The sequence below is a fragment of the Manis javanica genome, chromosome 10 (genome assembly GCF_040802235.1).
Source record: "Manis javanica isolate MJ-LG chromosome 10, MJ_LKY, whole genome shotgun sequence".
Classification (NCBI taxonomy): domain Eukaryota; kingdom Metazoa; phylum Chordata; class Mammalia; order Pholidota; family Manidae; genus Manis; species Manis javanica.
Window position 1 is genome coordinate 14,224,829 of NC_133165.1, and position 27,842 is coordinate 14,252,670.

At 35.2% G+C, this 27,842-nt stretch overlaps 1 pseudogene; it reads right to left on the minus strand.

Moving 5' to 3' along the window:
* Positions 1 to 20,486: 20,486 nt before the first annotated feature.
* Positions 20,487 to 27,595, minus strand: LOC108406447 (carboxymethylenebutenolidase homolog pseudogene; annotated as a pseudogene).
* Positions 27,596 to 27,842: the final 247 nt, after the last annotated feature.

Genomic DNA, 27,842 nt, shown 5'->3' on the forward strand with positions numbered 1-27,842 from the left:
TTTGCTATACTTTATTAAGAACCTAATAACAAATTTCAGTTTTGAATCATAGAAGAGAGCTTGTAATTCACAGCAACCAATGCCTTGCTCTTTAAAAAGGTTTTGGGATGTATTCTGCAATATCAATTACAGTAATTCACAATTCTGAACATTGATATATTCTTTCAGGATATCTATCACCAGCTCTAATAGCTTATCCAGATTTCTTGATTTGATAAGAATGTTTTTACCTTAGTGGCCTAGTAAGTGAGCCATCCACATAAGTCATGATGACAACTCTTTGGTGTTCGTAGAGGTTTTAGCAATAATGGAGTATATACTGTTCTAGAAATCAGAAGCCACTAATCTAGTGTAAAAGGAAATAATTGTTCTTTGCTGTTAATTGAAATACTTTAAAAGTTTGCGGTCCCAACAATTACTGAAACTGGGAAACATTAAGAATTTATGCACAGTGTGATAGGGATAAATATATTTGAATTATTAACATATATTTACAATTTGACTGGATGGAATCTATGTGTAGAATTGTGATTACAAAATTATTGTTTGCCACTTTAAAAGAAGCTATTAAAGAATTTGAGAACTAGCTTCAAAGTTTCATTTTGGGACCTCCTGCAGATGACAAATCTGAGGTTCACTTCCATACTATGGAAATCAGATCAACTGCTTCGGGATCAGATATTGAAATAGTAAAAAATATACTTTTAATCCTTCCTAAAAAATGGCTCAATTAACTGTACTGATGTACATTTATTTCATCTATATTTCATGGAAACAGAATTCAAAATGTAATTTATAAATGGAAATATATGAAGTAAAATATCATTTAAGTATTTATTCAAGGTTACACAGCAATCGATTTCTGAGCAAGAAACTGTTTCCTCACATCCATCCCAAGATGCCATATGGATACCTGGAAATTCCATCTGTGAAATTTCAGTCAAGACAGATGTATTTAAAGCCCTTTGGAAACTTTGTTTGCACTGTACTTCTGCATTTCAGACTAATTGTTATACACTAACTCATAGTGGGGATTTTGTTGTTTTCTGGATTTTTCTGGCAGCACATGATGGCACAGCACTGGCACCCTTTGGGAGTAACCATGACACACACACATGCAAATAAATTAATGTCCCAGTCTCAGCTGGCTCACTGGTTGACCAATGTGATCTCCTCCCTAGGATACAAAATTATTAGCTAGCAACATGGGGAGCAGTAAACTTTTCTAGTTGTCTTTTTTTTTTTTCATTTTAATGTGACACTCATATCTATAGGCCTCCATCTAACATTCCATGTTTGAGATTTTGGAACCCATTGAAAAGTAAGGAGGGATGGGAAAAACATTTAAAACCATATTCAATGTTTACATGAACATTTCACATTTCTACTATTTACCAGCTGTGTGACTTTGCAAAATGACTTACTGTCTTTGTGCCCCAGTTTACCTACCTGTAAAATGAGTGTGATTATGTGGGCTTGTAACTTATTTTCCAAACCCTTCAGTCTAAGGGTGTTTCAAATTCAGAATGTCTTGGATTTTAAATAGGCAACTCAGTGCAAGCACCATATATTTATATAACAGTCACAGCAGGGTCTTAAGCAGCATATTAAAATATTTAAATTACTGTAGCAAAATGAATAAATATTCAAACAAAGACATAAATCAAGAACATAAATGACTTCATGTTAATTCAGGTCAAATTTCTGCCTATGTGAGAAAAAGCAAAACAAAGTCCTCAGAGTCTTTTTCCTTTCCAAATTGTAGGTAAAGGTCATAAACCTGAAATAACATGTACATCATAGGGTAATTTAAGTGTGCGAATAAGTTATTTTTTGCAAAACATTTAGAATGGTAACTGGCACATATTAAGTTCTCTATATGTTAGCTCTATTATTATTTTAATATTGTGTGTTTCACTTTTTCTTTGACGTGTTGCACAGTGATTTAACCATCTTATTTGTAATGAAATATGGTCAGTTAACCAAAGTTCACACCAAATATGCCTTGGACTGATTTGGTTGGTTTGTTGACAAAATTTGTGTTATAAAGAAAAAATTTATAGTCAAAATGATAAAAACGTTAGAAAAAGCATATATGTTGTCAGTATGAAGCACTTGCAATTGCCTATAATTGCAGTTATTTGCCTGTAATATTTGCGATATAAAGTACATTATATTCTGTATCAGTAATATTCATAACAGTTCTTACATGGCCATTGATAGTCATGCAAGTTGTCTTTGTCTTATTATATAAACCCACTGAACTAATAATGGCTATTAAGGGACCATAAAAAATTTCCAAATGACACTTAAGAGTTCTGGATGTCATACAGGTAAAAATTTATCAATATTTAAAATATCCACCTTTTTTTTATACATATATACCTAAAATCTTTTGAAAATTTGGTTACCTAAAAAATAAGACTTTAAGTATATGATATGAATTCAACTTTATCTTTTTCCAAATTAAATTGCAAAGACTTCTTTAAGTAGGCTAATTCTTACAGCACTTAAAAAGTAAAAATATAATTTAACTTGAAATCCATTTGCAAATGAAGATTTCTAAATATTTTTTTACATCCATATAAGCTAAGAGCTTAGACATTTTGGACTTTTGAAACTAGTTTGTTAGTGTTAAACACATTATTTTTCCTCTTATAATTACTAGATATTTCCACATGAAATATAGGTATTTTGAGGCTAATTAATAGTAATCTAGTAATCTGAGGTCATGAAAGAGAAATTTTAGAGAAACCAGTACTGAGATACTATTAATCTGAAACATGTCACAAATAATAACATTATTGTTAGTATATTACCTGGCACTATGCTAACAGATTTATGAATATTATCTCATTTAATCCTCAGTGAACTGTATGATTCCACCCCACCTTATGATTGATTGAACAATAATATGATGATGGTGAAAATAGTACCATTAATATTGCCCAACATTATACCAAGACATTGACATACATAATCTCACTCAATCCCTTTAACAACTCTCTGATAAATACTCTTACTGTTGTCATTTTCAGTTGAGGAAATTATTCTTTGTGTTATAATTCCTTAATCATATTTGGTAAATTATTTGACGTTTAGCCAGGCTTCATACATTTCATACACAGATTAGTATTCACCCAAATTAAGTTCCTCAAAATTTGTTCTGAGTGTAAAAATTTTTCAATATTTGTACCCTGGTTGATTTAAGCATCTTGTGTCCAAAGAGGAGTGATATTCATTACTGATTTGACAAAAGTTTCTTTTAAGCCAATGACTTATCTTACAATTTCAAAAATGAAAAAGAAAAGATATTCCAAAGCTTTCAAACTTACTTATAATATGTTTCCAAAGAAATCCTAGTCAAAGAATAACTATACTTACTTGCTTTTTCTTATTTTATAGTATCAAATATATACATAAACAGGTTCTCAGCTATCAGTTTTTTACAGTATTAATTCTGTTAAAGAAGAAGCTGAGTAGCTTTACATTTTATAAATGTATATTTTTATTATATTTTTCTAAGTATTAAAGAAGAAAATGCAAATTTTTAAGACAGGAAAATTATATAGAATTATGAACTATTAATGCATTGGCATACAATTTCCTAGTATAGAATTTTATATTCTACTTACTATACTACAAATGCATCTTTGCATCATTACATAATGTCAGCATTTTAATGATTTATAGTTGAATGCATTTTATTATAATGTTGAACCATAATCTTTCAATTAATTGCAAATTATTGACTTTTAGAGTATGACTATCCTAAAATTAAAAAAAAAATCAATGTAATGAAAATGTGCACATACAAATCCTTAAACACTTTTTGTATAAATTTTTCCTTACAGATTTCTATTTTATATAAAATATCTATCTATACAGAAATTCGTACCACATTTCATGTCAAACTAAGTATTTGGGAAGCTTTATCATATTAACTACCACCATAAATATCTATCAAGTGCATGTTGCCAAGTATTCCTTTTTGAGCTTTTTAAAAAAACTCATCATACAAATAATCAATTTTAGTGGAAAAAATGGAGAAAAATCATGTTGGATATTTTTCAGTTTTGAAAGAGTGAAATAAAATATGATTATTTTTTCCAGCCCCTTCTTACATAGGTTTATTGAAGGATGAATTTCCTAATAATATTATTGTAAAGTGATAATAATTCTCATTATTTTCTTTAAAGAAATGGTGTTTTATTTGCCCAATTACTTCAAAAGGCAATTCATACAAATGGGAGATAGCAAAAAAAACCATTTCATTCCATTGGCTTTAGGGTCCAAAAAAAAACATGAAACAAAATAATTACCACATTCTTTTTCAGTAATTACCTTACATGTTGTAGTGTGCTACTGGAACTTTTAGTCCTCTAGAGGGTTCCATTTTATCCAGGTTTCCAGAATGAAAAACAATTTTTTGTTTTTTGTTTAAGGCAATTAACATGAGACCTCAAAATGACATTTTGGGATTTAAGGACAGTAGCTTTAAAAAGAAAAAAGGATGTAAACCCAGACTGGGGAACCTAAGAATTGGTGTTTGAGGTGCAGAGGTTATATAGAGAATGGGCACCTGGACTGTATACATATATCCTTAAGTCTAGTTTTCTTTCTCCTCCTGTGCACATAAAGAACCTTAACAATGCAATGATTAATTTCAGAATAATAGCACCATGCAGCTATCATCCTGACATCTAGTGAATCCATTTTTTGGAACACATGACTTTTATTCTTTCTTTCTAAGAGGTGTCCCTCTTTGAAGCAAAGCTAGACAGTTGTTAACAGCTGTTGGCCTGATAAATTCCTTATAGAGCTTAGAAGAGAAGGTAAAATGATCCTTTTACTTAGCCTCATCTTGTTTCATGAATGTCCTTTTCTACAATGCTTTATAAAGGCTCAGGATCCCAAGATCTGTTGTTTTTTTCCCCTAGCAATCAAAGTGCTTAACACAGCAAGGTGTGTCTAGTATTATGGAAAGTTGTGTCTGTTTGTGGCACAGATTCTTCTTCACAGACTATGTCTTCTGTTTTGGGGTTGAAGTGAGTGAGCCAGAGACGTGCTATTAAGTGAAGAAAAATAGGATAAATAAATTCAGGGATGAGGCATCAGGTTCATATTTTATTTGGGTATTACTCTGCTTTTCTTAAAGAGGTCTCATAGAAGGCTACTTCTTTATTATGTTCTATTTTAAAACACAAATTGTTATAAAATGATAACCTTTACATGATAACCAAGATGTAGATCCATAAATTTAGCTTACATGCAATTAACATGTAACATGCAATCCACACTTTCTATTAACAAATGTTACTATAACACAGATAGGACACCAATGGTCATGTGTTACCCTCATGTTTTACAGTTAATATCAACGTTTATATTATATTATAGTTAATATAAAAGATATAGGCAATACACCCTAGGTGGGGCACAGTGGACGTATTTCACCTTGATACTTTACTGTTAATAAATGATACCATAATTGAAATAGGAAGACCTTTAGATATGTTGGCCCTGTCTGTCTCATATAGCTTAACATTTCCTTCAGTAATACTGATCAAAATGAAGAACCGAGTCTAAATATTCCTTGAATTGTGTTAAAGTTTATAATTCCCAGGTCACCATATAGATTGGCCTTCAATATAATGCATTTTCATTTCTAAAATGAGATGAGACCAGATAATGTGCATTCTCTGGTCACAGTGTGACATGGCTTAAGCTATGAAGATGCATATTTATAGATGCTTTTCTCCTAATTCTCTGCTGTAACTGGGTGAGATGTGAATTAAAATTCACATCTTTCCTGCTGATGTGGTATTAATGCATTTTCTCAAGTTGAGAGTTTAGTCGCAATAGCACAAGTAATGTGGGAAAACAAAGGGCTTGACAATCCCAATTTTCTTTTTTGCTGTCAATTAAAGGAGAATAAAGTTCTCCTTTATTCTCCACGACCTAGTATCCCTCTGGTCTCTCCCTCTCCCTCTCCTGCCGCTCCTGTGCATGCAACCTGTTATGCTCAAGTTCTTAAGGTTAAGAAGTGAGCCACGATGCCACATTGGGTGGGGCGGTACTGTGGGGAAGAGAAGACAATCTACATGTGTGTTCAGGAGGATGTGGTATTTAATTGATTGAAAGTGGGGATAATTAATATTTAAGGGATAATCTTTGATGACTCCCAAATTTTTATGTTGTGTGACACAATAAAATGAAGTCCTGAAAGAAGAGGGGGCAGGAACTTGGAAATGTCGCCGTAACCAGGGTTCCGCATGTTCCCTTGTGGCCTCCTCGCACCTTGTCTGTACCTGTGCGAACAGTGTCCTTACGGTCTGCGGTGTCTGTGTTCTGTTACCTGCTAGGGCCTTGGGTGCCAATCATACCAAAGTGACCCCAGGAAACAGAACTTCACATCCGTGGGGCTGACTGCTCACATGTGGGAGGAGCGCTGGGAGGCACGGAGCGCGGGTAACACGTGACGTTCGCTGACGATATGATCGCTCAGACCATCACCGAGGTTGGTATGAGATAAAGTACATGGGCAGGATATGGCACTTGGGTATCAAGGGATGGTAGAAGTCAGTGGTTACTGTAAAATAAGTGATTATAAAGTTGGTGGTGTTGCCTAGGTCCTTCTGATGGCCCTAGAGAGTATGTACGTGGAAAATAAGCAATTGAAAACTATAAATATCTGGCATGGATGATCAAAAAGTTTAAAGGGACTATTGAAGGAGTCCCTTATGTTCTGTGACCAAAGTGGAGATACGGGCGAGGGCCAAGTCCACGGTCCAACTGTGAGGGTTTCAGAGCTCTAACTCAAACAATTCCCAAGCTTCCTAGGTCTCTTACACTTACAGAAATGGGTGGGTGGGGAAGGGGTAGAGTTTTAAACCATAAGAAAGGGACACATGGGCATCATGGATGAAGCTCAGAACCTTGTTATTCTCCACACTCCTACAACCAATTCCCTTAAATACAAAGATATCTAGAAAAAAAAGGAGCAGTCTTCTTCTGCATGAAAGCCCCTCAATGACTGCAATTGCCTCCTAACACACCCATCATTTCTTCCAGATACAGCATGGATGAAAAGTATAAGGCTTGCCCTAAGAGGAGATAGCCCACACCCAAAGGGTTTCAGAAGCTCCTCTCTAATCCATATGGGTCAGAAACCAGAGATTGTGTGTGGGAGTGGATCTTAAGGAATTAGATCAAGGAGAACAAAATATAAGGTGGTGGTGTGGCTGAGTGAATTTTATATATTGGCTGAAGTATGTGGGAAATGTGGGAAAGGTGTTAATAACCTGCAAATTGGCTAATTGGAGCCTGGGTTCATTAATCATACATATTTGATAAACGGGAAATGCCTGAACTTTGTTGGCAACACTGTTCAAGAAGACAGAACCTTTGGGAAGGCTCCCAGCCCCTTCTTACCATGTCCCAGAAAAGAATCTTTGAGGATGTTTCCTTCATCAAGGCACTGAACAATGTGTTATTGAGGAAGCTACCAGCCTGGCAGATGTGAACTGGTTAGTAAACATGGCCATCATTAAAAATAAAATAAACAATCTGAAAGGCTATTAAAATAATCCTTTCCCCAACTACATATGTGTGTGAAGCAGGAATTTCTTCATATAATTCAACCAAAACAACATACTGCAACAAACTGATTGCAGAAGCATACATGGAATTTCACCCTGTCTTCTGTTAAGCCTGGTATGAAAGAGTTTTGTGAAAATATGAACAGTGTCTTTTTTTTTCACTGTATATATATTTTTTAGAAAATACAGTTATCTTCACGAACCAAATTACTTATATTAACATGTAAGCCTCTGTACTACCTGATTTATTAATTTCAAATAAAGTAATAAATACATATTTTGAAATTGTGTGGTTTTAACTTATATTACAGTAAATAGTGATATATATATATATATATAGATATAGATATAGATATAGATATACATTATAACAGTTCTTCCCTTGACAAGTCTTAAGAGTTTAAAGGGGAGGAGTTGTCAGATTAAAAAAACATTTAAGCAACAGTACTTTAGATCATTATTTTGCCAGATAGCACATTCTCTCAACTTCCCTTAGGTCTTTATTATAAGTGAAACTGAAATCCTTTTTTCCTAAACATGTATCCCCTATCCTCATTTGCTTTATTTTTCAAAATTTACTGTTCCCTTACATGTATGGTGTTTGCTTACTGTATGTCTTTTCAGATGAATATAAGTTCTCTTACATAGGGAATTGATCTGCCATAATTACCTCTATATCTATAATGTCTAAAAGAGAACCTCATACTTGGTATAGTGGATATTTAAGAAACATTTTTGATTGACTTGTTGAATGATAAATGAATGAATTTCAGTTATCAATTTCATAGACTTCCCTGACTTCAAGCATCTAGCTAGAGCAACGGCTCTTAAAAATTTTTTATCATTGAACATGTCAGAGTATATTTTCCTAAAGGTTAAGAATGTTATTACCATAAAATATTGAATGAACACCTGTCAAAATTTATTCAACTCATTAATAAGGTAACTAGCAGGAAGTCTAAGCTGGTTCAAAGGAACTGGAGTTTTATTGTTAGAAACACAATAGTGAATAAGCTTATTGTTAGATACAAAACTGGCTAATATCCTACTGAGAAATCAAACCATACTTTAGGGGAATTATATTTTTTACTGAAAGAAAATCCCAGGCAAAAAATATACAGGCTAACACATAAAATCATACAGCCGAATCTTTGATCAATAGTAGATAATGAATTAAACAAATGATAGCAATAATGATTCCCCTCGATAATTCCTTGGGTTGATCTGTTAAACAATATTCTAATATATCTTACTTCTGAATTTTGGGTAATTTTTTAGAGTTTTCCCTTTATGATCTCAAGTAATCTCCAAAGATTATTCCTAATCACAAAAGTGGCTAGTCTTGTTGTGTTTTGACCTGAATTTTTACATAGGTGCACTGAGAATTGTTAATTAATACAAGCCTCATAGAACATATAGAACATACAAATTTGAGTAAATTAAGGCTAGAAATTTACCTTTGTCTGAAAGTTTCATAAGGACTGTAGGATTGGACTTTAAAAATCCTCTTTATTGGCTCTACTATTTAGAATTTAGAAAACCTAGCACAAAAGTCTCTTTTGCATTGCCTGTACGTTTGGATAAATTCTTCAGTTGAAATCACCAAAAGAGCCTTGAGATCCCTGGCTTCCTAAGAAGTTTAGTTTTCTTATTAGTTGTGGGTCTGGGACCTTGTAATTTATATGATAGGTGCCAGTCCAATTTAGGATGAAGTTGTTGTGGTATTGGTTCCACATGTGAAGGGAAACACTTATCCCCTAATGAGAAGCTCCTGAGATTTATTAGTAAGTGTAATACTTCATTATGACCTTGGTTCCACTATCAATTTGTCAGCTGTGTCCTGGTAAAAGGAATGATGAATTCTTTCTAACCCAAGGAGTAAATTCATTACTATGAATAGTGACAAGACTCAATCATAGCATCTATTTCTGAATTCTGAGAGGTCAGTGAGAATCAGATATCATTTTTAAATGTTTCATTTCAATTTACAAAAGCATAGCCAACTAAATTGAAGGTTTGAGACAACTTAATAAAAAAGGAAAAGACTTCCTGTCCATCAGAAAATAGAACTATGGAAATAACACTAACAGTATTAATTATCGAGTCACTGTGTTGTACATCGGAAACCAATATAATATTGTATATCAACTATAATTTCAACAAGAAAAAAAGTGAAACTCACAACATTTAGATTAAGCTAATCTACATCTAATATACATTCAGTGTAAATGAGTAAACAAGCAGAGAAATGTTTACTTTGTTACCGACAAGTAACAATGAGCAAGAACATTTCATTTGAATGAAAAATGAGAATTGATTTATAGCTTCCAGTAAATCTCATGGCAAACTTTAATGGAACTATATCTTAAATGAACCTGAATAAATGTTCAAGAATATTTCAAGCATTAAAAAATACTAACAATATGCTAAAAGACGAGGACAAATATGCCCCATTAGTGTATTGATTCTATGCAATTAATTCCTGTTTTTATGGATCCGTTCTCTTGAAGTTTTGTGCTTCTGAACTAAAACGATTTCTGGAAATCAAAATTTAGTCTTCTGGGCAGCCTGAAAATTGTCTGAGCAATGTCTATTTAAACTCCAAAGTAATCATGAGTCTATTTCTAGAAAGTTTACTTGGTACAGTTCTTTCAGAGTCTGAGAATGACTCATTTTTTGCATATAGTATATAGCAGAGCCTTAAAAAAAAAACAAAGGAAAGAAGAAATTATCAGTTGTTAAGACAGATGAATGGAAGTAGTTAATCTATCAGAGCAACCACAAATTTCAGAATTAGGAGAGATCACCAAATGGTCAGACCGTAAGATTCCCATTCATTGATACCACAAAAGGAAAATAACTTACTGACCTTGCACAAACCAGATTCATGTATACATGCTCCCAGCCTTAATGCCCAACAATCTATAGCATCTCTTTTTATTCAACTCCTTTGAACATACACCCAACAACTCCAACCTGTCATCTGAATGGATCTATTGCTACTACCGTTAAAAGAGTGGCATGCAAAGGACCTAGAACAGGCAAAACAATGTTGAAAAAGAAGAAAAACATTGGAGAACTTAACCATCTGATTTCAAAGCTTGCTACAATGTTACAGTAATCAAGACTGTGTGCTATTGGCATAAGAATAGACATAAACATAAATGGAACAGCATAAAGTCCAAAAATAGAATCATGTATAAATGATCAGTATTTTTTTTTTTGCATAGGTGACAGGATAATTCAATGGAGAAAGCATTCTCTTTTCAATACATGGTACTGACCAATAAGATATCCATATGCAAAAGAAAGAAAGAATCTTGATCTATGTAAAACTTGAAATGTCTCATAGACCTAAATGTAAAAGCTAAAGCTATAAAACTTCTAGAGGAAAATTTTTATGACTTTGGTTTAGGCAAACGTTACTTAGATATGACAATATAAGGATGATCCATAAAATAAAGCATTGATAAATATGACTTCCTCAAAATTAAAAATTATGTTCTTGGAAGACATTAAGAAAATGAAATCATAAGTATTTTCAGATCATATATTTTATAAAGGTCTTATTTCCAGAATATATAAAGAACTTTTATAACTCAATAAGAAAACAAGCAACCCAATTAATAATGTGGCCAAGGATTTGAACAGACACATCATCAGTTAACATATATGGATAACAATAGGCAAGATGTCCAGTATAATTAATCATTAGGGAAATTCAAATTAAATCATACCTACCAAAATGGCTAAAATAGAAAACAGACAATACGAAGGGTTGATGAAGATGTGGAGAAACTGTAGCCCTCTGTAAAGAATGATGGAAGAGCTCAAGTTTTACCCTACTTATAAAGCTAACAAGTTAGCTTTCCACATTTTGTGGATGCCAGCTGAAGATACAAGACTCCTTACTCTGAGGCAAAGGACAGTTGATTACTTAAAACAATAGCAGTAACCAGAGTATATTTTCTTGCACCAGTTCTCTAAGCCCTAATTCCCACAGGGGACGTAGTGAAGGCGAGGTGGATGCTGTGTGTGCTGTGGGACTTTTTAATAACCGCTGAGCAACCCTAAACTAAAATTTCTTTAGTTGTGAATATCTAATGACCACAAACAGATCTTGCCTGAGAAGGAGATATTTTTATTATTATGGAGAAAGTGAAGGTTCCTGTGGCCGGGATTCTCACCTGGCCCTGGTCGGCTTGCTCACTACACATGTGTGGGCAATATGTTGTTATTGACTCTATATAAAGAGCTCCGCTCAGTGCTCTGAGTGGCATGATGGTATGGCTGCAAGGCTGCAGGAGAGCAGAGGCTGGAGTGGTGGCAGCGCTGAGGACAGACACTGAGACGGCTGCAGGAGCAGAGAGGCTCGGAGGCAGAGACCGGCTCGCTGCATGCAGACTCGCTCTGAGTGGACGGGATTCTAGTGATTGACCTACCACCATGGGAATAAAGTTGAGTAGAAACCCTTTCACCCCAAAAATGTTCAATTGTCATTTTTCAGGCTCACTGAATCAAGAGGGAACTTGTCTGGAGCTGAAACCCACTGGCAAAACAATGGCCCATTATTATTGCTTTCCTTAATCATTCATCATGACTCATCTTAATGATTTATCATGATCAATACATACTCCTTTCTGATATATAAATATATGTATAATTTTCCTTTAAGTAATTGCATAATAGAATGACTAACACATTTAACCACATGTTTTATCTTTGATTGATATTTGAATATTTTCTGTTTTTTGCCATTATAAGTATGTTACATTGAATGTCACTAGACACATGCTCCTAGCTGCTGGGTACTTGGATTTTTATAGGATAAATTCCCCCAAGTGGGAGTATTTTCTCAAAAATGTGTGTGTGTAGGTATTTGATTTACAGATATTGACAAATATTTTGAAAAAGATTGCAACAGCTTGCACTGAATGTTTTTATATATCGAAGTTTTGCCAATTAGCAAAAGGCTTAAGGTAATTATCCTATTAATGGTTTATAGCTCTCACTGTGTTTTTCATTTTCCTTGACTTCTTGGGAAGATAGCAGCTTTTAATATGCTTACTGATTACTTAGATTTCTTCCGCTATGAACTTTATTTTTCTATTACATTCCTTTTCTTTTTCTTACCAATTTATGAAAACTTTTCATATGTTAGGAAATTTATGCCTTTACCTATTATACCTGTTGCAGTATTTGTCCTCCACTTTCCTGTGACTTTATGGTGTTTCCCTCTTATGACAATGAATCTGAAGTTAACTAGGATTACCTTTTCCCTCATGACTTTTAAATCTCCTGTCTTATTGAAGAACTTTCCCATCTAGATATATGAAGCTCTCTGAAATATTATTCTACTGTTTATAAGGGTTTAGAATTTATAGGTACTTTAAATTTCAAGTGCTTTTGTATCAAATATGAAGTAGAGAAACATTTGTTTGTTCCAGACGCATGGCTAGTGGTGTCAGTATATGTTGTTGTCAAACTCCTATTCCCCCCTTGTGTGGGGAAATTGTTATGTTTATCATTTGTTAAATTCCTACAACACTTGTTAAGACGCTTTACTCTGAACTCTCTCTCTCTTTGTCCTGTCCAGTTTTGATAACTGTTATTCTATGTTAATATTCTTTCAATATTCACTCTTATACTGAGCTATAATTTTTAAGTGTGGTAGGCCATAAATATGCTTATATTTACTTGAGTTTTTATCATAGTTGTAGTCATTATATGACTGTAAAGTATTTCTAAGAGCTTCTGTTTTTTTTATGCTAGATTGGTACAAACACATGGTCTTTTTGAAGTTAAATTGCTCTTTAAAGCCAGCAGAGGGAGTGCAAGGCACCATTTTACTACTGAGGAATTAAAAATCATTTAAAATGTGTTTTAACTGATTTATGGAATAAATTTCAATATTCAAAAATATTTGTTATCCAATATCTTTATTGATCAAAGTTTCTACCAACCTAATAAAACTTGTCTAAATTTTTATAGATCCTCTATAAATCACGTAATTAAGAGGAGAACCTAAACTTCCTTTTGAATGAGGGGAATTTTTGGTGTAAACTTATGTATAACAATGAAGATAACATAAAATTGAAATAATGTATCGTAAATGGGATTTAGACTTATTCTGGAAAACCAAACTCTGGAAAAATTCAGAGAAAATTACTGTTGAATAGTTAATAAATGTTTATTATTTCATCACTTATTTTTGATCACATAGCACAGTTTTCCAATTCTAGAACATAGATATAAACATATGAAAGTCTTGGATGAATAACATAGCCAAACATTTTTGAGGTACTTATTTCTTTAAAGTGGAAGAAAATTAGAAAATACTGCAAACATGATAAGCTGAGGTTGACATTTTAGGAGGAATTTATAGATCGGCTAATTTACACTGGGTATTTTGAAAAAGCTGTTATTCCAATGCAAGATTTTGTCTGCAGACTGCTGCTCTTTGATATTTATAAATATCAGGGTGATGGCCACCACTCCGAAGCAGAAAATGCTTCACTGAACCTGTCAGTAACGGTAGCAGTAAAGCAGTAACTCAATCAAACAAAGGTTGCAAAAGCCCTGTGGGCCACTACTTATGTGATAGCTGAGGTGGACCTGATTTTGTTATATCAGATATTTTTAGGTCAGGAAGATTAGTGTTAAATTTAATGCTCTATCAGGGTAACTCTATTACTCTGAGTTTGATACATCCACTTCATTTTTGTTCCACATTTTGTTTGTTATCAGTATATTATATGCTGTGTTAATATACATATAATGTATAAAGTATGTATTTTATACAGGATATTATAAATTAAATATTTAAGAGTACAATAATGTGTTACAATAATTTAAAAATTCACTTTAAAGCTAGTATTTCCCAAATACATATACTTCGTAGTGCAGCCAGGATTCAGTTTTGAAATAAACATCTGGAGCAATACATTTTAACTATTGTTACTGCTTTGTTTCCCACATTTCCATTTTCAAAATATTTCACCCAAGGTGAGCATTTGAATTTTGAACTTTGCAAGAAACACAAATTTAACTACTTTTAAGTTTGTATTCATTTTTCATGAAAAGTTGCAAGTATTCTTGTAAAATATACTCAATAGAAAATAGGTTTACAAAACAATTAGAAGAAATATACTTCATTATCTTTTCTGGCAGATAAATGACCATCTTTGAGATAATCATAATGAAAAAGGTGGAGATATTTCACTACATGAACTTAAAAAATATTTATTTATGTAAAAATAAACATAATCAAAATTAAATGGCAACCTCCAAATGGGAAAGGACATTTGTACCATGTATTTAAGATTGCAAATCACAAAATAAATGTTTCCAATTCAATATTTTTAAAAAGTGTATATTTCTAACGTAGGCATTTCTCAAAAAATATAAATGATTACTAAATACATGAAAAATACATTCTCACCACAAAAGACAAATTTGAACAATGAAGGTGTTTTTTTGTTTTTGTTTTTCAACTTGGTAAATAAAACTGTACAGTGTTTAAATTTGGGGAAGTCGTTATATGCACTTGTAGTGGGTATCTAATCTGATGCCATCTTTCAGGCAGATGATATGTATCAAGAAGTTTAAAAATATCCACACACTTTGACTTGGTAATTCCATTTCTAAAAATGTATCTTAAAGACATAATCAGGAATTGATACTTTACATTGACTTTTCCCATTACTGGGAAGCTCTTTCTGGGATAACTATGTGGCTAGTTCCCTTAACTGACCTCTCATTCATCTTCAATCAGCTATTCAGTAAGGCCTTCTGTAGCCATTATTTAAATTGCAGATTCCACCCTTCCATCCTCTGCTTCCTTATTCTGCTCTTTTTCTTTATTTCTATATATTAGTAGCACCTAATTCCTGCCAACGTACTTTATTTTATGTACTTATCAGGTGTATTCATGATATACAAGCTCAACAAGTAATGAAAGGTCTCTCTTGTTCCCCAATGTCTTGTTCCTCCGATTATTTGGAAGAGCATCTGGCATATACAGATGTTTAATAAGTATTTGTTGAATGAATAAATGCCTATCTAGGATGTTTACTGCAGGATTATTTATGATAGCAAAAAATAAAAGGGAAAAATTCCAGTGTGTCTGGGAGTGGTTAAATAAATCACGTTGTATCCACATGTGTATTAGTTTCCATGAGTGGCTGTAACAAATTACCACCAACTAGGTGGTTTAAAACAACAGAAATTTATTCTCTGACATTTTTGGAGGCCAGGAGTCCAAAATCAAGGTGCTGACAGGATTGGCCCTTGTGGAGACTCTGAGGGAGATTCCGTTCCATGTTTTTTATCTTGTGGTGGCTGCTGGCGATCCTTGGTACATCACTTTGCCTCAAACTTCTCACTACCTCTCTGTGTCTTCTCTCCTCTCATGAAGTGCTGGTCACTGGATTTAGGGCCCCTCGAATCCAGGATGATCTCATCTCATCCCAACGCCTTCAATTGCATTTTCAAAAAACCTTTTCTCAAATAAGATCGTATTCACAAGTTCCCAGAGGACATATATTTTGGGAGGCCACCATTCAACATACTACAATAATGTTACACTGTTATAGTGCTATTAAAAATCTTAGTTACCGTTTAAATCTTGAGAAATGTTCATGATGTAATGTTTAATTAAGAAAGGATGGTGCAAACCATGTTTATTTTTGTGCATGTGTATTTGTGAATTGATATACAGCCACACACACACAGAGTAAATCATCCTAATTTTGCTTAAGTTTCTGAGTTAAAAATGTCCATGAGGAAATCTACCAAAATATTAAAGAAAATTTAATGGGGTGCTGGTTGATAGGAATACAAGTGGTTTGTTTTCTCTTCATAATTTCTGGAGTTTTCCAAAATGTCTAAAGAAAATAAATTTTAATTTTTATATTTACAATTCTGTTATGAAAAAGTAAATAAAAATTAAATAGAAACAGACCTTATAAATGATTTATTGGGAAAGTAAGAAAAATTGTTTTAAAAGGACAGAGTGATTAATGATCTCTTTTATATCTAACACCATTAGGTTTATCCTCATGAAATTTTTATGTCAATCTGCTCAGGAAGATGTGGAGTCTTTTGCCCATAGAGATTTTTTTGAAGAGATAAGGGAACTATTCTTTTGGTAAGTTTAGAAGCTTACCTTCCTGAAAAAAAGGAAGTGGAGCTAATGCAATCTTAGGCTCCCTTGTGGTCTAAGGATTTTGCCACATTTAGCATATTGCACATTTTATGATTTATCAAAGGCATATTAATTAAATAGGAAGTTATCTTTCCTTGACTTTGTTTTGCTTGCTTTTAAAATTTGATACCATTACACTCAAATTTCTGGATTCTTTTTTGGATTCTGCCATTTTCCCTTAACCATTAATTAATTAAACAACTATTTATTTAGTGCTTCTTAAGTGCCAAGTGACTTTGAGTTTGGGAAAATATTAATCCTGAGTTTGGGAGGAGGTGCCCACACAAAGGGCTTACGTTTTGGCTATCTGAAAAATCAACATCCTTTATTCTTTATAGTACATACACCACCACTTTCTTTGAACTCAATAGCTCCAAAGATGGTCTGGACTGTGCCAGGATAAGATGGGAGCCTTGGAGGGAATTGTTGTGAGCATAACTGTCACAGAGATTCCTGGAATCCTGTCCTCATTTACTTAAACCTTGATTGACCAGTGTCAGTTCCCAGCCTTGGGAATTTCCCAGGTAAAATTTGAAACTGGTCCCCATGCATGAAGTACAAGGAGAGACTGAAGAGAGAGGCAGGCCACTCCAGTTTTATTAAAAAAGAGAACTTACATATGAAGGTTGTCTTGGGTGGCTGCAAGATGAGTAGATCCCCACACCTGCCTACCATAATCTTAGAGGTTTATTTAGAGGCCTTAACTGGGTTCAGTCATGTGTACAGTCCAGATCGTCCTAACAACACATTACTCTCTCAAAGTTGTGTCCTTGAAATGGCTCCAGTTATGGGAATGATGGGTAAAACATACACCCAAGACAGGGGAGGAGGTAAAGAACCTCTGATTGCCCAAGTCCAGCTTGAGGTCAACTGGCAGTCACATCCTCTCAACGACCTCCTCCAACAACTGGGGTCCTATGTGCAAAAAGCTGTATAGAAGCATATTCTCCAAGGTAATTGGCCATATCCACTAGACAATTCTGGAAGGAGAGTAAAAATAGACAATTTAACTAGAAAATGAGTGAATTATTCCCCTTCCAGTATTTTAATTTTAAAGGTTCGATGCTATTTTATGCAACTTGTAATGTTTTGACATAATATGTAAGAGTTCACTGAGCTAGGTTATAATAAAGTCAAATATACTTCTAAAAAGATACTTACATATTTGTTAATAAACACGAATTCACTGAAGCAAGGAAGAACTTGATTTGGAAACCTTACATGTATTATTAGAGGCATAAATGAAAGCAATTTTCTAAATTTCCTATTTGTTCTGTCCTGCTGTGGACATCAGCCCGTATTGAGCCTTTTAGCAACAGCAAAAACACTTCCATTTTGAATCTCTTTCAAAAGATGACACCTAGAGGAATATAACAACCCTTCTTGTCACTTTGAAAACCTATCTGGTCTACCTCTAGGGAAATCTATTGGATTGCCTCTCAATTAGCTTTCTAAGTCCATTTCTCCAAAAAGTCATTTAGCACATCAATGATCTCTACGAGCTACTTGTATCAAATCACATTTAAACTGATAAAAAAGAGCCACTTCTGTTCCACACAGGATGTTGAGAACAACTATTTATGACCACTGGAGTGTGAGGAGCCTTCCAGCGGGCGTCAGTCGTGTGAGGGGAAGATGAGGAAGTCTGCTAATGTGCCCCCTTGAGCTCCCTCTGTTTCTTCCATTCACTTTAGATAATGTTTGCAAGTTATAAAAAGGGAAGTTAAATTTTAAGACAGATAACCTGAATTTTTGTGCCATCTTCAATGACTTCTGGAGGTGAGCCAATAGTCTATCAGAAGGAAGCATGAAACCGAGCCTCTGACTTATTTCCAGGGGTTAGATTTTTTTCTAGATTTATTTTAGAACCATGATTGTTTCTACCCAGGGATTAAGAACAGTGAACCATTTCCTGGACAAAACCTTCTTAAGTCAGGGCTATATCTGTTTATAATATCCATCATGTGCCTGACATATCAAAGAATTTCAATAAAATTTTTTTCAGTGCATTTAGGTTCATGTCCCAGCTGAATTACATAGACGTGGGTGAGCCGTTTAAGGTCCCTAAGGCTTGCTGTCTCCCGTTTATAAAATGGATATTAAAAAGTTGCTATTACTCCATTCTGAGGATAGAACAGGCTAATGGTAACAAATATATATTTAAACCACGGTTTTATGTGGAAAAACAGTGATTACTATGTACATCTACTAAAAATGTTGATAGATAAGTGAATACTATAATGTTGAAGTTACAAAGTGAGATTAAGAGAGGTGTTGGAATACCCAATTTGAGTCCTGAAAGGGACATTGGTGCATTATTTCTGTCAATTGCCCGACTTAATTTCTCTTCACAGCACTTATATCACACATATTTTTGTTTAAAATATTTTCCTAACTAGTTAGTAACACTTACTAAAGTAGAGACCTTGCCTGCCATGTTTCCAGCTGAATACCAAGCACTTAAAACAACTGGCACTCAGTAAACATTCAACTATTTTTAAAGTAAATTAGTACCACCACATTGTAGACAGCCAAGCACTGCTGGGTCTCTGTCTGCTGATGTTGTGGCTGGTCAGTATTCTTTTTTTCTTTTTTGGATGCAATTCTCTTTTATTTTGAAAAGTGTACTATATTATAGCTTCGCTTATGGTTGTGAAACTATCACTCTTAAGAGGCCTCCATGGAACTTTCCTTGGCAATTCTGTTTCCATGGAGAAAGCAAACAAATGTGTGTGTGCCTCTAGTTTGATCAAAACTGGCAGGGCTGGGTGAGAGGCTTTGTGATGTGGCAGTAGTATGGAAGCAGGTATATGCTGAATGCTCTTGTTTCCTGGTAAGGACAGAGCCAAGCTTCCCTCCAGGCTGCGTGGAGGTGGGGCGTGACACTACAAGCGTTCTTCAGACTCTTCTTGGCAGTTTTCTTTCACTGACATTCGTTTCTAATTTCATCATATGGGGGTATGAGCAGTTTCTGCGCTGTCCCACATTTGGCATGTTCTTCAGGTCAGAGTTTCTGAGGTGGTAGAAAACTGCTGAGGCCATGCGTCTGGTAAGGGGTGTCAGAAGTGTGATGTCACTTCCCCGGTGCCCTCAGCACTTCACACTTTCTTCTAGTTGCCTTATTGGTTCTGCCTTTTCTTCACTTGGAAAACCAGACAGATGCTGCCTTTTTTTTTTTTTTCCCAAAAACTCAAAAGGAGGTTTATTGGTTTGACATCATTAGGTCAATGGAACCCTATTTTAATCTCAATATTTCTCATAATGCAATATATGCATGAGAAGTTAATCTGTATTAAGATAGAGGTAAATGTCTAATTAAGTTGGGCATTTAATCTGAGTTTATAGTTCACATTCTTTATAGCTTTGCCATATTGATCATTTCACAGGATGTGCTCAGTTAAAGACCAGAAAGGCCAGGCCTGAGCTGGGTCAGCCCCTGAATAGCCAGGTAGTTAGGATATTATGCAGGTACTGACCTGCTGTTTAAATTTTGATTCATGTGTGTGTTAAATTATTTAATACATTAACATTTCCTACTGAATATGTGTTTCACATGAAATAATGAGCTTCAGGATGCCTTGATTTATTTTATATAAAGTGAAAATTAAATCAAATGACCTGGTGTTTCAAAGCACATTTCTGGATGCAAACTAATCTGAGAAGTTTGCACTTGGCCACTGCTAAACATTCAGCCATTCAGTTAAACTCCTCCTTGCCTCGTCAATATAGGGCTTGTCTTCAGGCAAACAATCCTCTCTCTTTCAATGCACAAACCAATGGGTTTGCCCAGAAAATATTTTAATTTGATATTCCCACTTGGTATCGCTCTTTCAACCTCTGAGTCAGCAAAGCGACTTGCTCAAGAGGAATCACAGCATCGTTTACAGCAAAGACGAACAGCGTGGGGTTCTTTAAGCTGTGCAAGTCTTCAGAGTCCCTGACAATGCCATAGATGGACCACCCCTGCCCTGAATTCTGGGTATTTCATCATCACGTGATGGACAGCCACTCCACCCCAGCAGAATCCTGTGATGCCAATTTTCTGGGCGTGACACTGTAGTTTCAGATAATTCAAGACAACCTCTACCTCTTTATTGATCTTTTGGGCATCTCTTGTTTTCAAACACTTGGGGAAAGTGGACCAGTTCCCAGAGGGGTGTCAGGGCTCTTGATCTATGAAGAAGTCTGGAGCAATGGTTGTGTATCCATTTCCTGCAATCATGCCAGCCATGTATCTCGTATTGGGCAATTGCCAGCTGATATCTTGAATGACAACCATGGCCTTGCCCATGTCAATGGAGGCTTTGGCGACATAAGCCTTGATGTGCTGGACCTGGACTTTATGCCCCATCCTGCCATACTGTATGTTGTGGCCGATGTCACATGGACAAGGCTGAGCTTCGTTAGCTATTGGAGGTAATGAAGTTGGGCTCTATTCTTTTACATTCAGTGTCTGGGAGCCTGGTCCGGCCTCCTGGACACAGCTTCTACCCGAGAGGCGGTCGGCGACCCGGGAGGCTGTCGGAGGCACCACCCTCTGGACAGAAGTGGGCACGGTGACGGAGCACGGCGGGACCCCAGGGTCAGTGGCAGTGCCTGGCGTGCCCGGCTCCTTGGAAGGTTGGAGCGAAGGGGGTAGGGAAAGAGAGGAGAAGGGGGGAAGGGAGGGGACAGGAGGTAGGGAGGGGAGGTGGGGGGAAGGGGAGATGGGGTGGAGGAAAAAGGAGGGGAGTGTGGAGGGGGCACAGGAAAAAGAGGGGATCTGGGGGGAGGGGAGAAGGGGGAGGGAGCAGGGGGCCTGGAGGGAGGAGGAGGGGGTAGCTGGTCAGTATTCTTGAACTTTCTTGAGACTAGAAATTATGAAGATAAGAAAACCACAATTTGTACACCCTTGAAAAGAAAAATATTTAAAAATACTATGTGTGGACAAGTATGTTTTGCTGCTGAAAATTGGGATGTTAAGCCAGAAGATGTAATTATCAACTGACAGTCTCATGGTAGGCAATATGTGTTTATATTCAGATCATTTGACCTTTGTGTAATTAATATCGTACTCTAATTTATGTCACATCTTCTAGGAAACAGATTTCAGTATTTGCTTGATATTCTAAAGCATTATTGGCTCTACAAAAACACTTTTTGAATGGAATATAATAAATACATAGCAGAATCTTGTCTTTTAATCAATATATCCAAATATTATTTCATGTTCATTCAAGCATGAACTAAAATAGTTGGCATATTTTTGGCAGTTCTGGTCAAATTACTTCATTTTTTCAGAAATGTTTAAATCAAACTGACAGTTTGGACTGCCTCACAGCCCCTGCCCATGACTGTCACAGTAGGAACCAAATGATTTTCTTGCATATAGTTAATAAAAGAAAAGTGTTGTCCCATACAGTTGTTACTTTACAATTTGAGAATATATAGAAACATCATAGTTGTGCTCAAGGACATAAATAGTTGACATGAAATATTAGTAGAAGAATCATATTAAGAACTTCAGAAACTTTCTTCTTTTGTCTTCTTTCTCTGGGAGAATTTGTATTTCATTCTGAATTTGAACATTTTTCCTTTTGTTTGCTTGACTTGAACACTTTTAAAGCTTTCTGTCTTCCATTTCTCTGTCTTAATATCATTGTGAATTCCAATACTTTGTCTATGGCTGATATGAATTTTAATATTTTAAGTTTTAGATGAGAGCTGCTTGGCTTTTTACCTTCTCAGCTCTTAAAAAATTATAGTGTTTTTGTTTCTGTTTTGAGAAAAATATCTTAAAAATTGAAGATTTATTTTAGTGGATGTTCACCTAGATTAATGGGATTCAGCTTTTTAATTTTGAGTAGAAAATCCAAATTATTGAATGCCGTTATCTTCCTCTCTAATATTGCAATAGTAATTCCAAATTCACAATAATTTTTTCTATCAGCATATTGATATATGGAAAATAAAGTAAGACCCACTAATGTGAGAAATTACTTCAGTACATTGTGTTAGACTCTCTATTGTATTTTAATTGATGGAGAAATCTTAAGGAATTAGTTAATATCATTGCCTTAATTGAAATTCTGTTGATTGTGAACAACAGAAACCAACTTGAGTGAATTTAGGAAAACTAGGAAATTTAATGATACTGAGTTAGCCAATGGAACTCAAGGGTAGGTAGGTAGCTAGGGCTCTCAAATTATTAGAGTCGAGATCAAGAAAGCCATCAGAACTCCTAACTTTAATCTGTCACTTTTCTCTTTTATTTTGAACATCTGCCTCACTTTTTCTTTCTTTGTAGACTGGCATCTTCTGTTTCTTCATGATCATGCTGGAAAAAATGGTTCACAGATGCCAAGTTATAAATCAACATTGTTTCATCTGCCCTAATGGGCTGTCTCTGAAGTCACTTCCAAGTTGTTGATAAAAGCTTTCTTTATGAATTTGGCTTTGAAATTGTGGTAATCATTAACACTATTCATCAGATACTTGACTTTCTTTTCCACCTTGCAAGCAGGTGATAGGATTGTGCTTTCTAGCTCCATTTTAGTTGGGTGAGACCATGTGATTCATTCTGGTCAATGAGGTGTGAGCAGCAGTGATGTGTGTCATTTAAACACCACCAAGAGATTCCCGAGGGTGTGCTTTTCCTCTGCCTTGATGCTCAGCAATGTTACGGTTAATGGCTACTTCATCAGCTTGAGTTCCTGAATGGAGATACGCCAGATTAGCATCCCCACATATATCTCAATGAAGCAAGAAATAAACCTTTATTGTTTTCAGTCGCTGAGATGTTGCAGTTCCTTCTACCGCAGTGTAGCCAAGCCTGCTTGACTAATATGTAAATATACCTGGAATTGTATTAGCTTTGCAATATTTTCACTTGGGTTTGATCTGTTATTTTAAACTCCCCCAGGCCACTGCTTTGTTCCTGTTGGGCCTGCACTCATACTATTTTCCTGCCCTAGGCTTGGTACCCATTTTTCTCTGTCATAATGTGTTGCTGTTACAAGAATTCTCAGAGTACATGTAGACAGGGCATTAAAGTATGTTGGAATCACTGTCCCAGGAGTTAGAAGATGTATATTCTTTTACTTATTATTCAACTCTGTGACCATGTGGTATTTTATAACTTTGAAACTGAGTTTCTTCATAAGAAAATGAATATATTATACTCTATTTCCATTACAACATATAAAGAGTAAGGGACTTCATTTTACAAATGTAAGTTACTGCTATCATTCTATCAATCACTTTAATATAAATTGCTTGGGTGTGTTTTCCAAGGTATAGCTAGGCTTTGTTTCACTTGGTCAATTTCACCGATGAATTTAAAAGTGTACAAATTAATAAATGATGGTAATAACATGTAACAAGTTAGCAATGATTCTTTTTAAATATTTCAATTGCTTCTAAACCTTTGTTTCCTTAAGTATTTCTTAAAATATGCATCGATACAGTGATGAAACCAAATGATAATTCTAGTTAACAAACTTCAAAATAGTGTGAATCATATCCAGGTAGTGATTTAACTATATTGCCCTATTGGATACCCTAAAGTATATAACACTAAGTTTAACCTGTTGGTCATATGTCTGGATGCTACTGGGATCTACCAATCATACACACTGGTGTAAGATTTGGGAGGCAGCAGGAATCTTCCTGTTTGGCTGTTATTCTGTGGGAAACAAAGTCTTGTGAAGACTTTGAGATCCTTCCACTGGAGGAGAGATCATTCCACCGCTGCTTCTCAGGTTCTGTTCTCCAGCTTCTGGTATGGAGAGGCACCTTTGTGGAGGCAGCAATGGTGGCTTCTTAATTTCATCATTCTGCTACTCCCTGCAGTCAATTGGTCCATCAGTGAATCCAGAAGTGGCAATTCCTTAGAGGAATTCCATAGTTCTATCCTGTTCTTTGTAAGTATCCAACCTGTATTTAATTTATTCCTACAGAAAGTATCTAAACCAGTGGTTCTCAAACTTTAGTGTGTCTCAGAATGACTTGGTGGACCTATTAAGACACATTAGTTGGCCCCACTCCCAGAAGTTCTGATTTGTCAGGCATGGAGTGAGTGGAGTGAGGGTGGGGGCGGTAGGATCCAAGAATTCTGACATATAAGAAATTCCCAGATTGCTGAACCAGAGACTACACTGAGCAACATCAGTCTAGAGTATTTTCTGCTTCCTACTCAGAATCTATAATGAAATAAGCTTTGTTCCCAGTTGTATGAAATAATCCTGTCCCATCACAATTGTTTCTCAAAAGTTCAATAACTGGAGTTCTTAAGTATTGCATTCCAAGTAGAGAATACTAATTGTAAGTACAACAAAATATATATTAAGAGGTGTTATTACAAAGTAAATAATTAGGAAGATACACTAGAATGGCTTCTGTTGAGTCTTTGGAATAAAATCTGGTTGGGTGATGTCATATAGTAACATTACAATATAGTAACATATTTTTTCCTCATCTAAATATCAGTTCAGCACAGACAGGTAATACTTTTTTCACTATGCAGCTTTTCTATAAATTCTGTTTTGAGAATAGAAGCTTAAACAGACTACCATTTAAATTTAATCATTATCCTTTTATCCTGTATAATCAGAGAATATCTTTATATTAAATTTTAGCTTAATCCTCTACTCAAGTTAGTTCAGCCCAGTGCTTTTCACATAAAAGATTTTGAGGCCTAAAGATATAAATACTTGGAGAAAGATCTGAATCTAGCCATCTAAATCTTTTGATACCTCATCTAGTTTTCTCTTCATTATTGCTATGTGTGTGTTTAAATCAGCAATGGAAAATTTTGCTGTGTTTGAAGCAGAAGTGTAAGAACATTAGTAGGAATTACATTTCCAAACCCATGCTAATATTTAATATTTAAGTATTAACCAGAAATCATTAGGTGGTGCCAGTTAAGTTGTTTTTAATGCTACTGAAAAACATCATTTTATGCTATTTTAAGTTGTTCTTTAATTCTTATAAATAAGTAGTATATTTTGATGCCATACAAATTTGGATCCCTATAAATTCAAGTCCTTCACTTTATAATCATACTATTTAATCAACAATTAACTGCCTACCAGAGTGGCTTGTTAAGCATTTGCTAATTCTGACTTTTTCTCTGAAATATAATTGAACTTAGCTTAGCGGTCAATAGCTTCTCTCCCTAGGTCTCAGATAACAAAATCCATTTGGGATTTTTCCTTTTATTCTACAGATTTGTCATCTTTTTTCTTTAAAAATTACTTTCTTTTTTACGATGATTGAAGTGAAAAAAAAATAAACAAGTAACCATTAATTGATTATTCTGGAGGCTTTGCTACTTTAGGATGATTTTCAATCTCTTCTAATATGCTTTTGCTTCTACTTAAAAATATATAATTAACAGTCTGAAATCTTCTAATGCAGTTCAGCCTGTTCCGTAACCAAAGATGTTTGGTTCATTCTTGTCCCTGTTGTCAGCTCTAGACCATGATGGTATCCTTCCAAGTTAATATAGGTTACCTTTTCATGTAACAGGGATATAAGGAAAGTCTCTTGTGGAGTTGTGAAATGATTTAAAAACTTTTACAAGTTAAAGATCCAATCTCATAATTTAGTGAACTTTCAAGAGATGAAATACATCTCTGCAAAATATTTCTGGTTTAGAATTATGTAGGTGATTGATAATTGTCAGAGCAGGGTGATGGTACAGAGCATTTACTATACCAGTTTTTCTACATTTGCATATGATTAAAATTTCCTGAAATGAAAAACTTTAAAAAGAAATGTGTGAAATGATGTGAGGATTATGTGGCAAGGTCAGGTTCATAGTGCATAGAGGGGTGTTAAGTGCATAATACACAGAGAAATATTTAGGATATAAGTGAAAAACACAAAAAGCCTATCTCTACTGGGATTACCTTGTGCAGTTAGAACCATGACTAGGGGAAAATGGGTTAAAAAAGTTGATATGTTAGAGTCTAAAAATTATTTCCTTTGGTTGTCTTTATTTTACATCATTATTTATATCATGAATACAGTTTTTAGGTATACTTAAAAATTTTTGTTTTGTAAATATCTTTTTCATAAAGTTCAATAAAATAAATTCAAGAAATGAAATTTAGTTCTCATTTTATTGCTGAACAAGTAGTCATGGAGGTCATACTCTTGCATAATTTGAGTTTTGTAGGACAAATAAAAGCGAACACCTCAGACTGAAAAAAGGATGCTGTAAATCATGAGGCAGTTCTACCTTTTTTTGTTTTTTGGTAAGGATCATGGGCCACTACCCCAGAAAAAAATGACATCAATAGAGCTCAAATATCACAATATTAGAGTGTTCGTGGAGCATGCCCTGGGGATTCCAGGTTAGGGTCACTTTTAAGAAAGAATTTCTGTTACCTTCCTTTAAGATTACAGAACTCTGAATATTAGATACTCCTTGTGTTAGAGGCAGAAGGCACCACGAAAAATTATGACAAGAACGTAAGCTTAGTATCTTTCTAATTTAAAGACAAGTAAAATGATAAGAACTCTACCAGATACATGACAACTCTGACGCTGTGGTTGTGGGAGGAGGTCCTGCAGAGGCTGGGACCGCCGAGAGCCCGCGAGCCGCGCCTGCGCCGTCAGAAGCTCCTACCCCGCCCCGGCCGCGGCCTGCAGTTCCTCCACCGTCCCGCAGAGGCGCCGCCTTCCCAGCGCAGCCTTGGGGGAGCAGTGCGGGGTTGAGACCCCTGGGTGGCATAGGGGGACTGAAGCCAGTTAAAGCCCCGTGAACCGCTAAGATTCTGGCAGGCAGGTGCAGAGGTCTGCTCATCGTGCAGGGGCCCAAGCCGAGGCGCGAAAGTAAGTTCCTTTGCTTATTTAAAACCCTCACCTACCAGTCTGGAGTGATTTGCCTCTTTCTTCCATCTTTCCTTGCCCTCCAGGGTCAGTTCCAGTTTCACCTGGGATGCTTCAGAGGGCGTGAACCAACAGTCATAAATAATAGGAAAAATTGTAAGTGAAAACATGGAAAAGTGTTTATCCTTTTTCCAACGCTGGTACTAGGGTGAAGCAGTTGC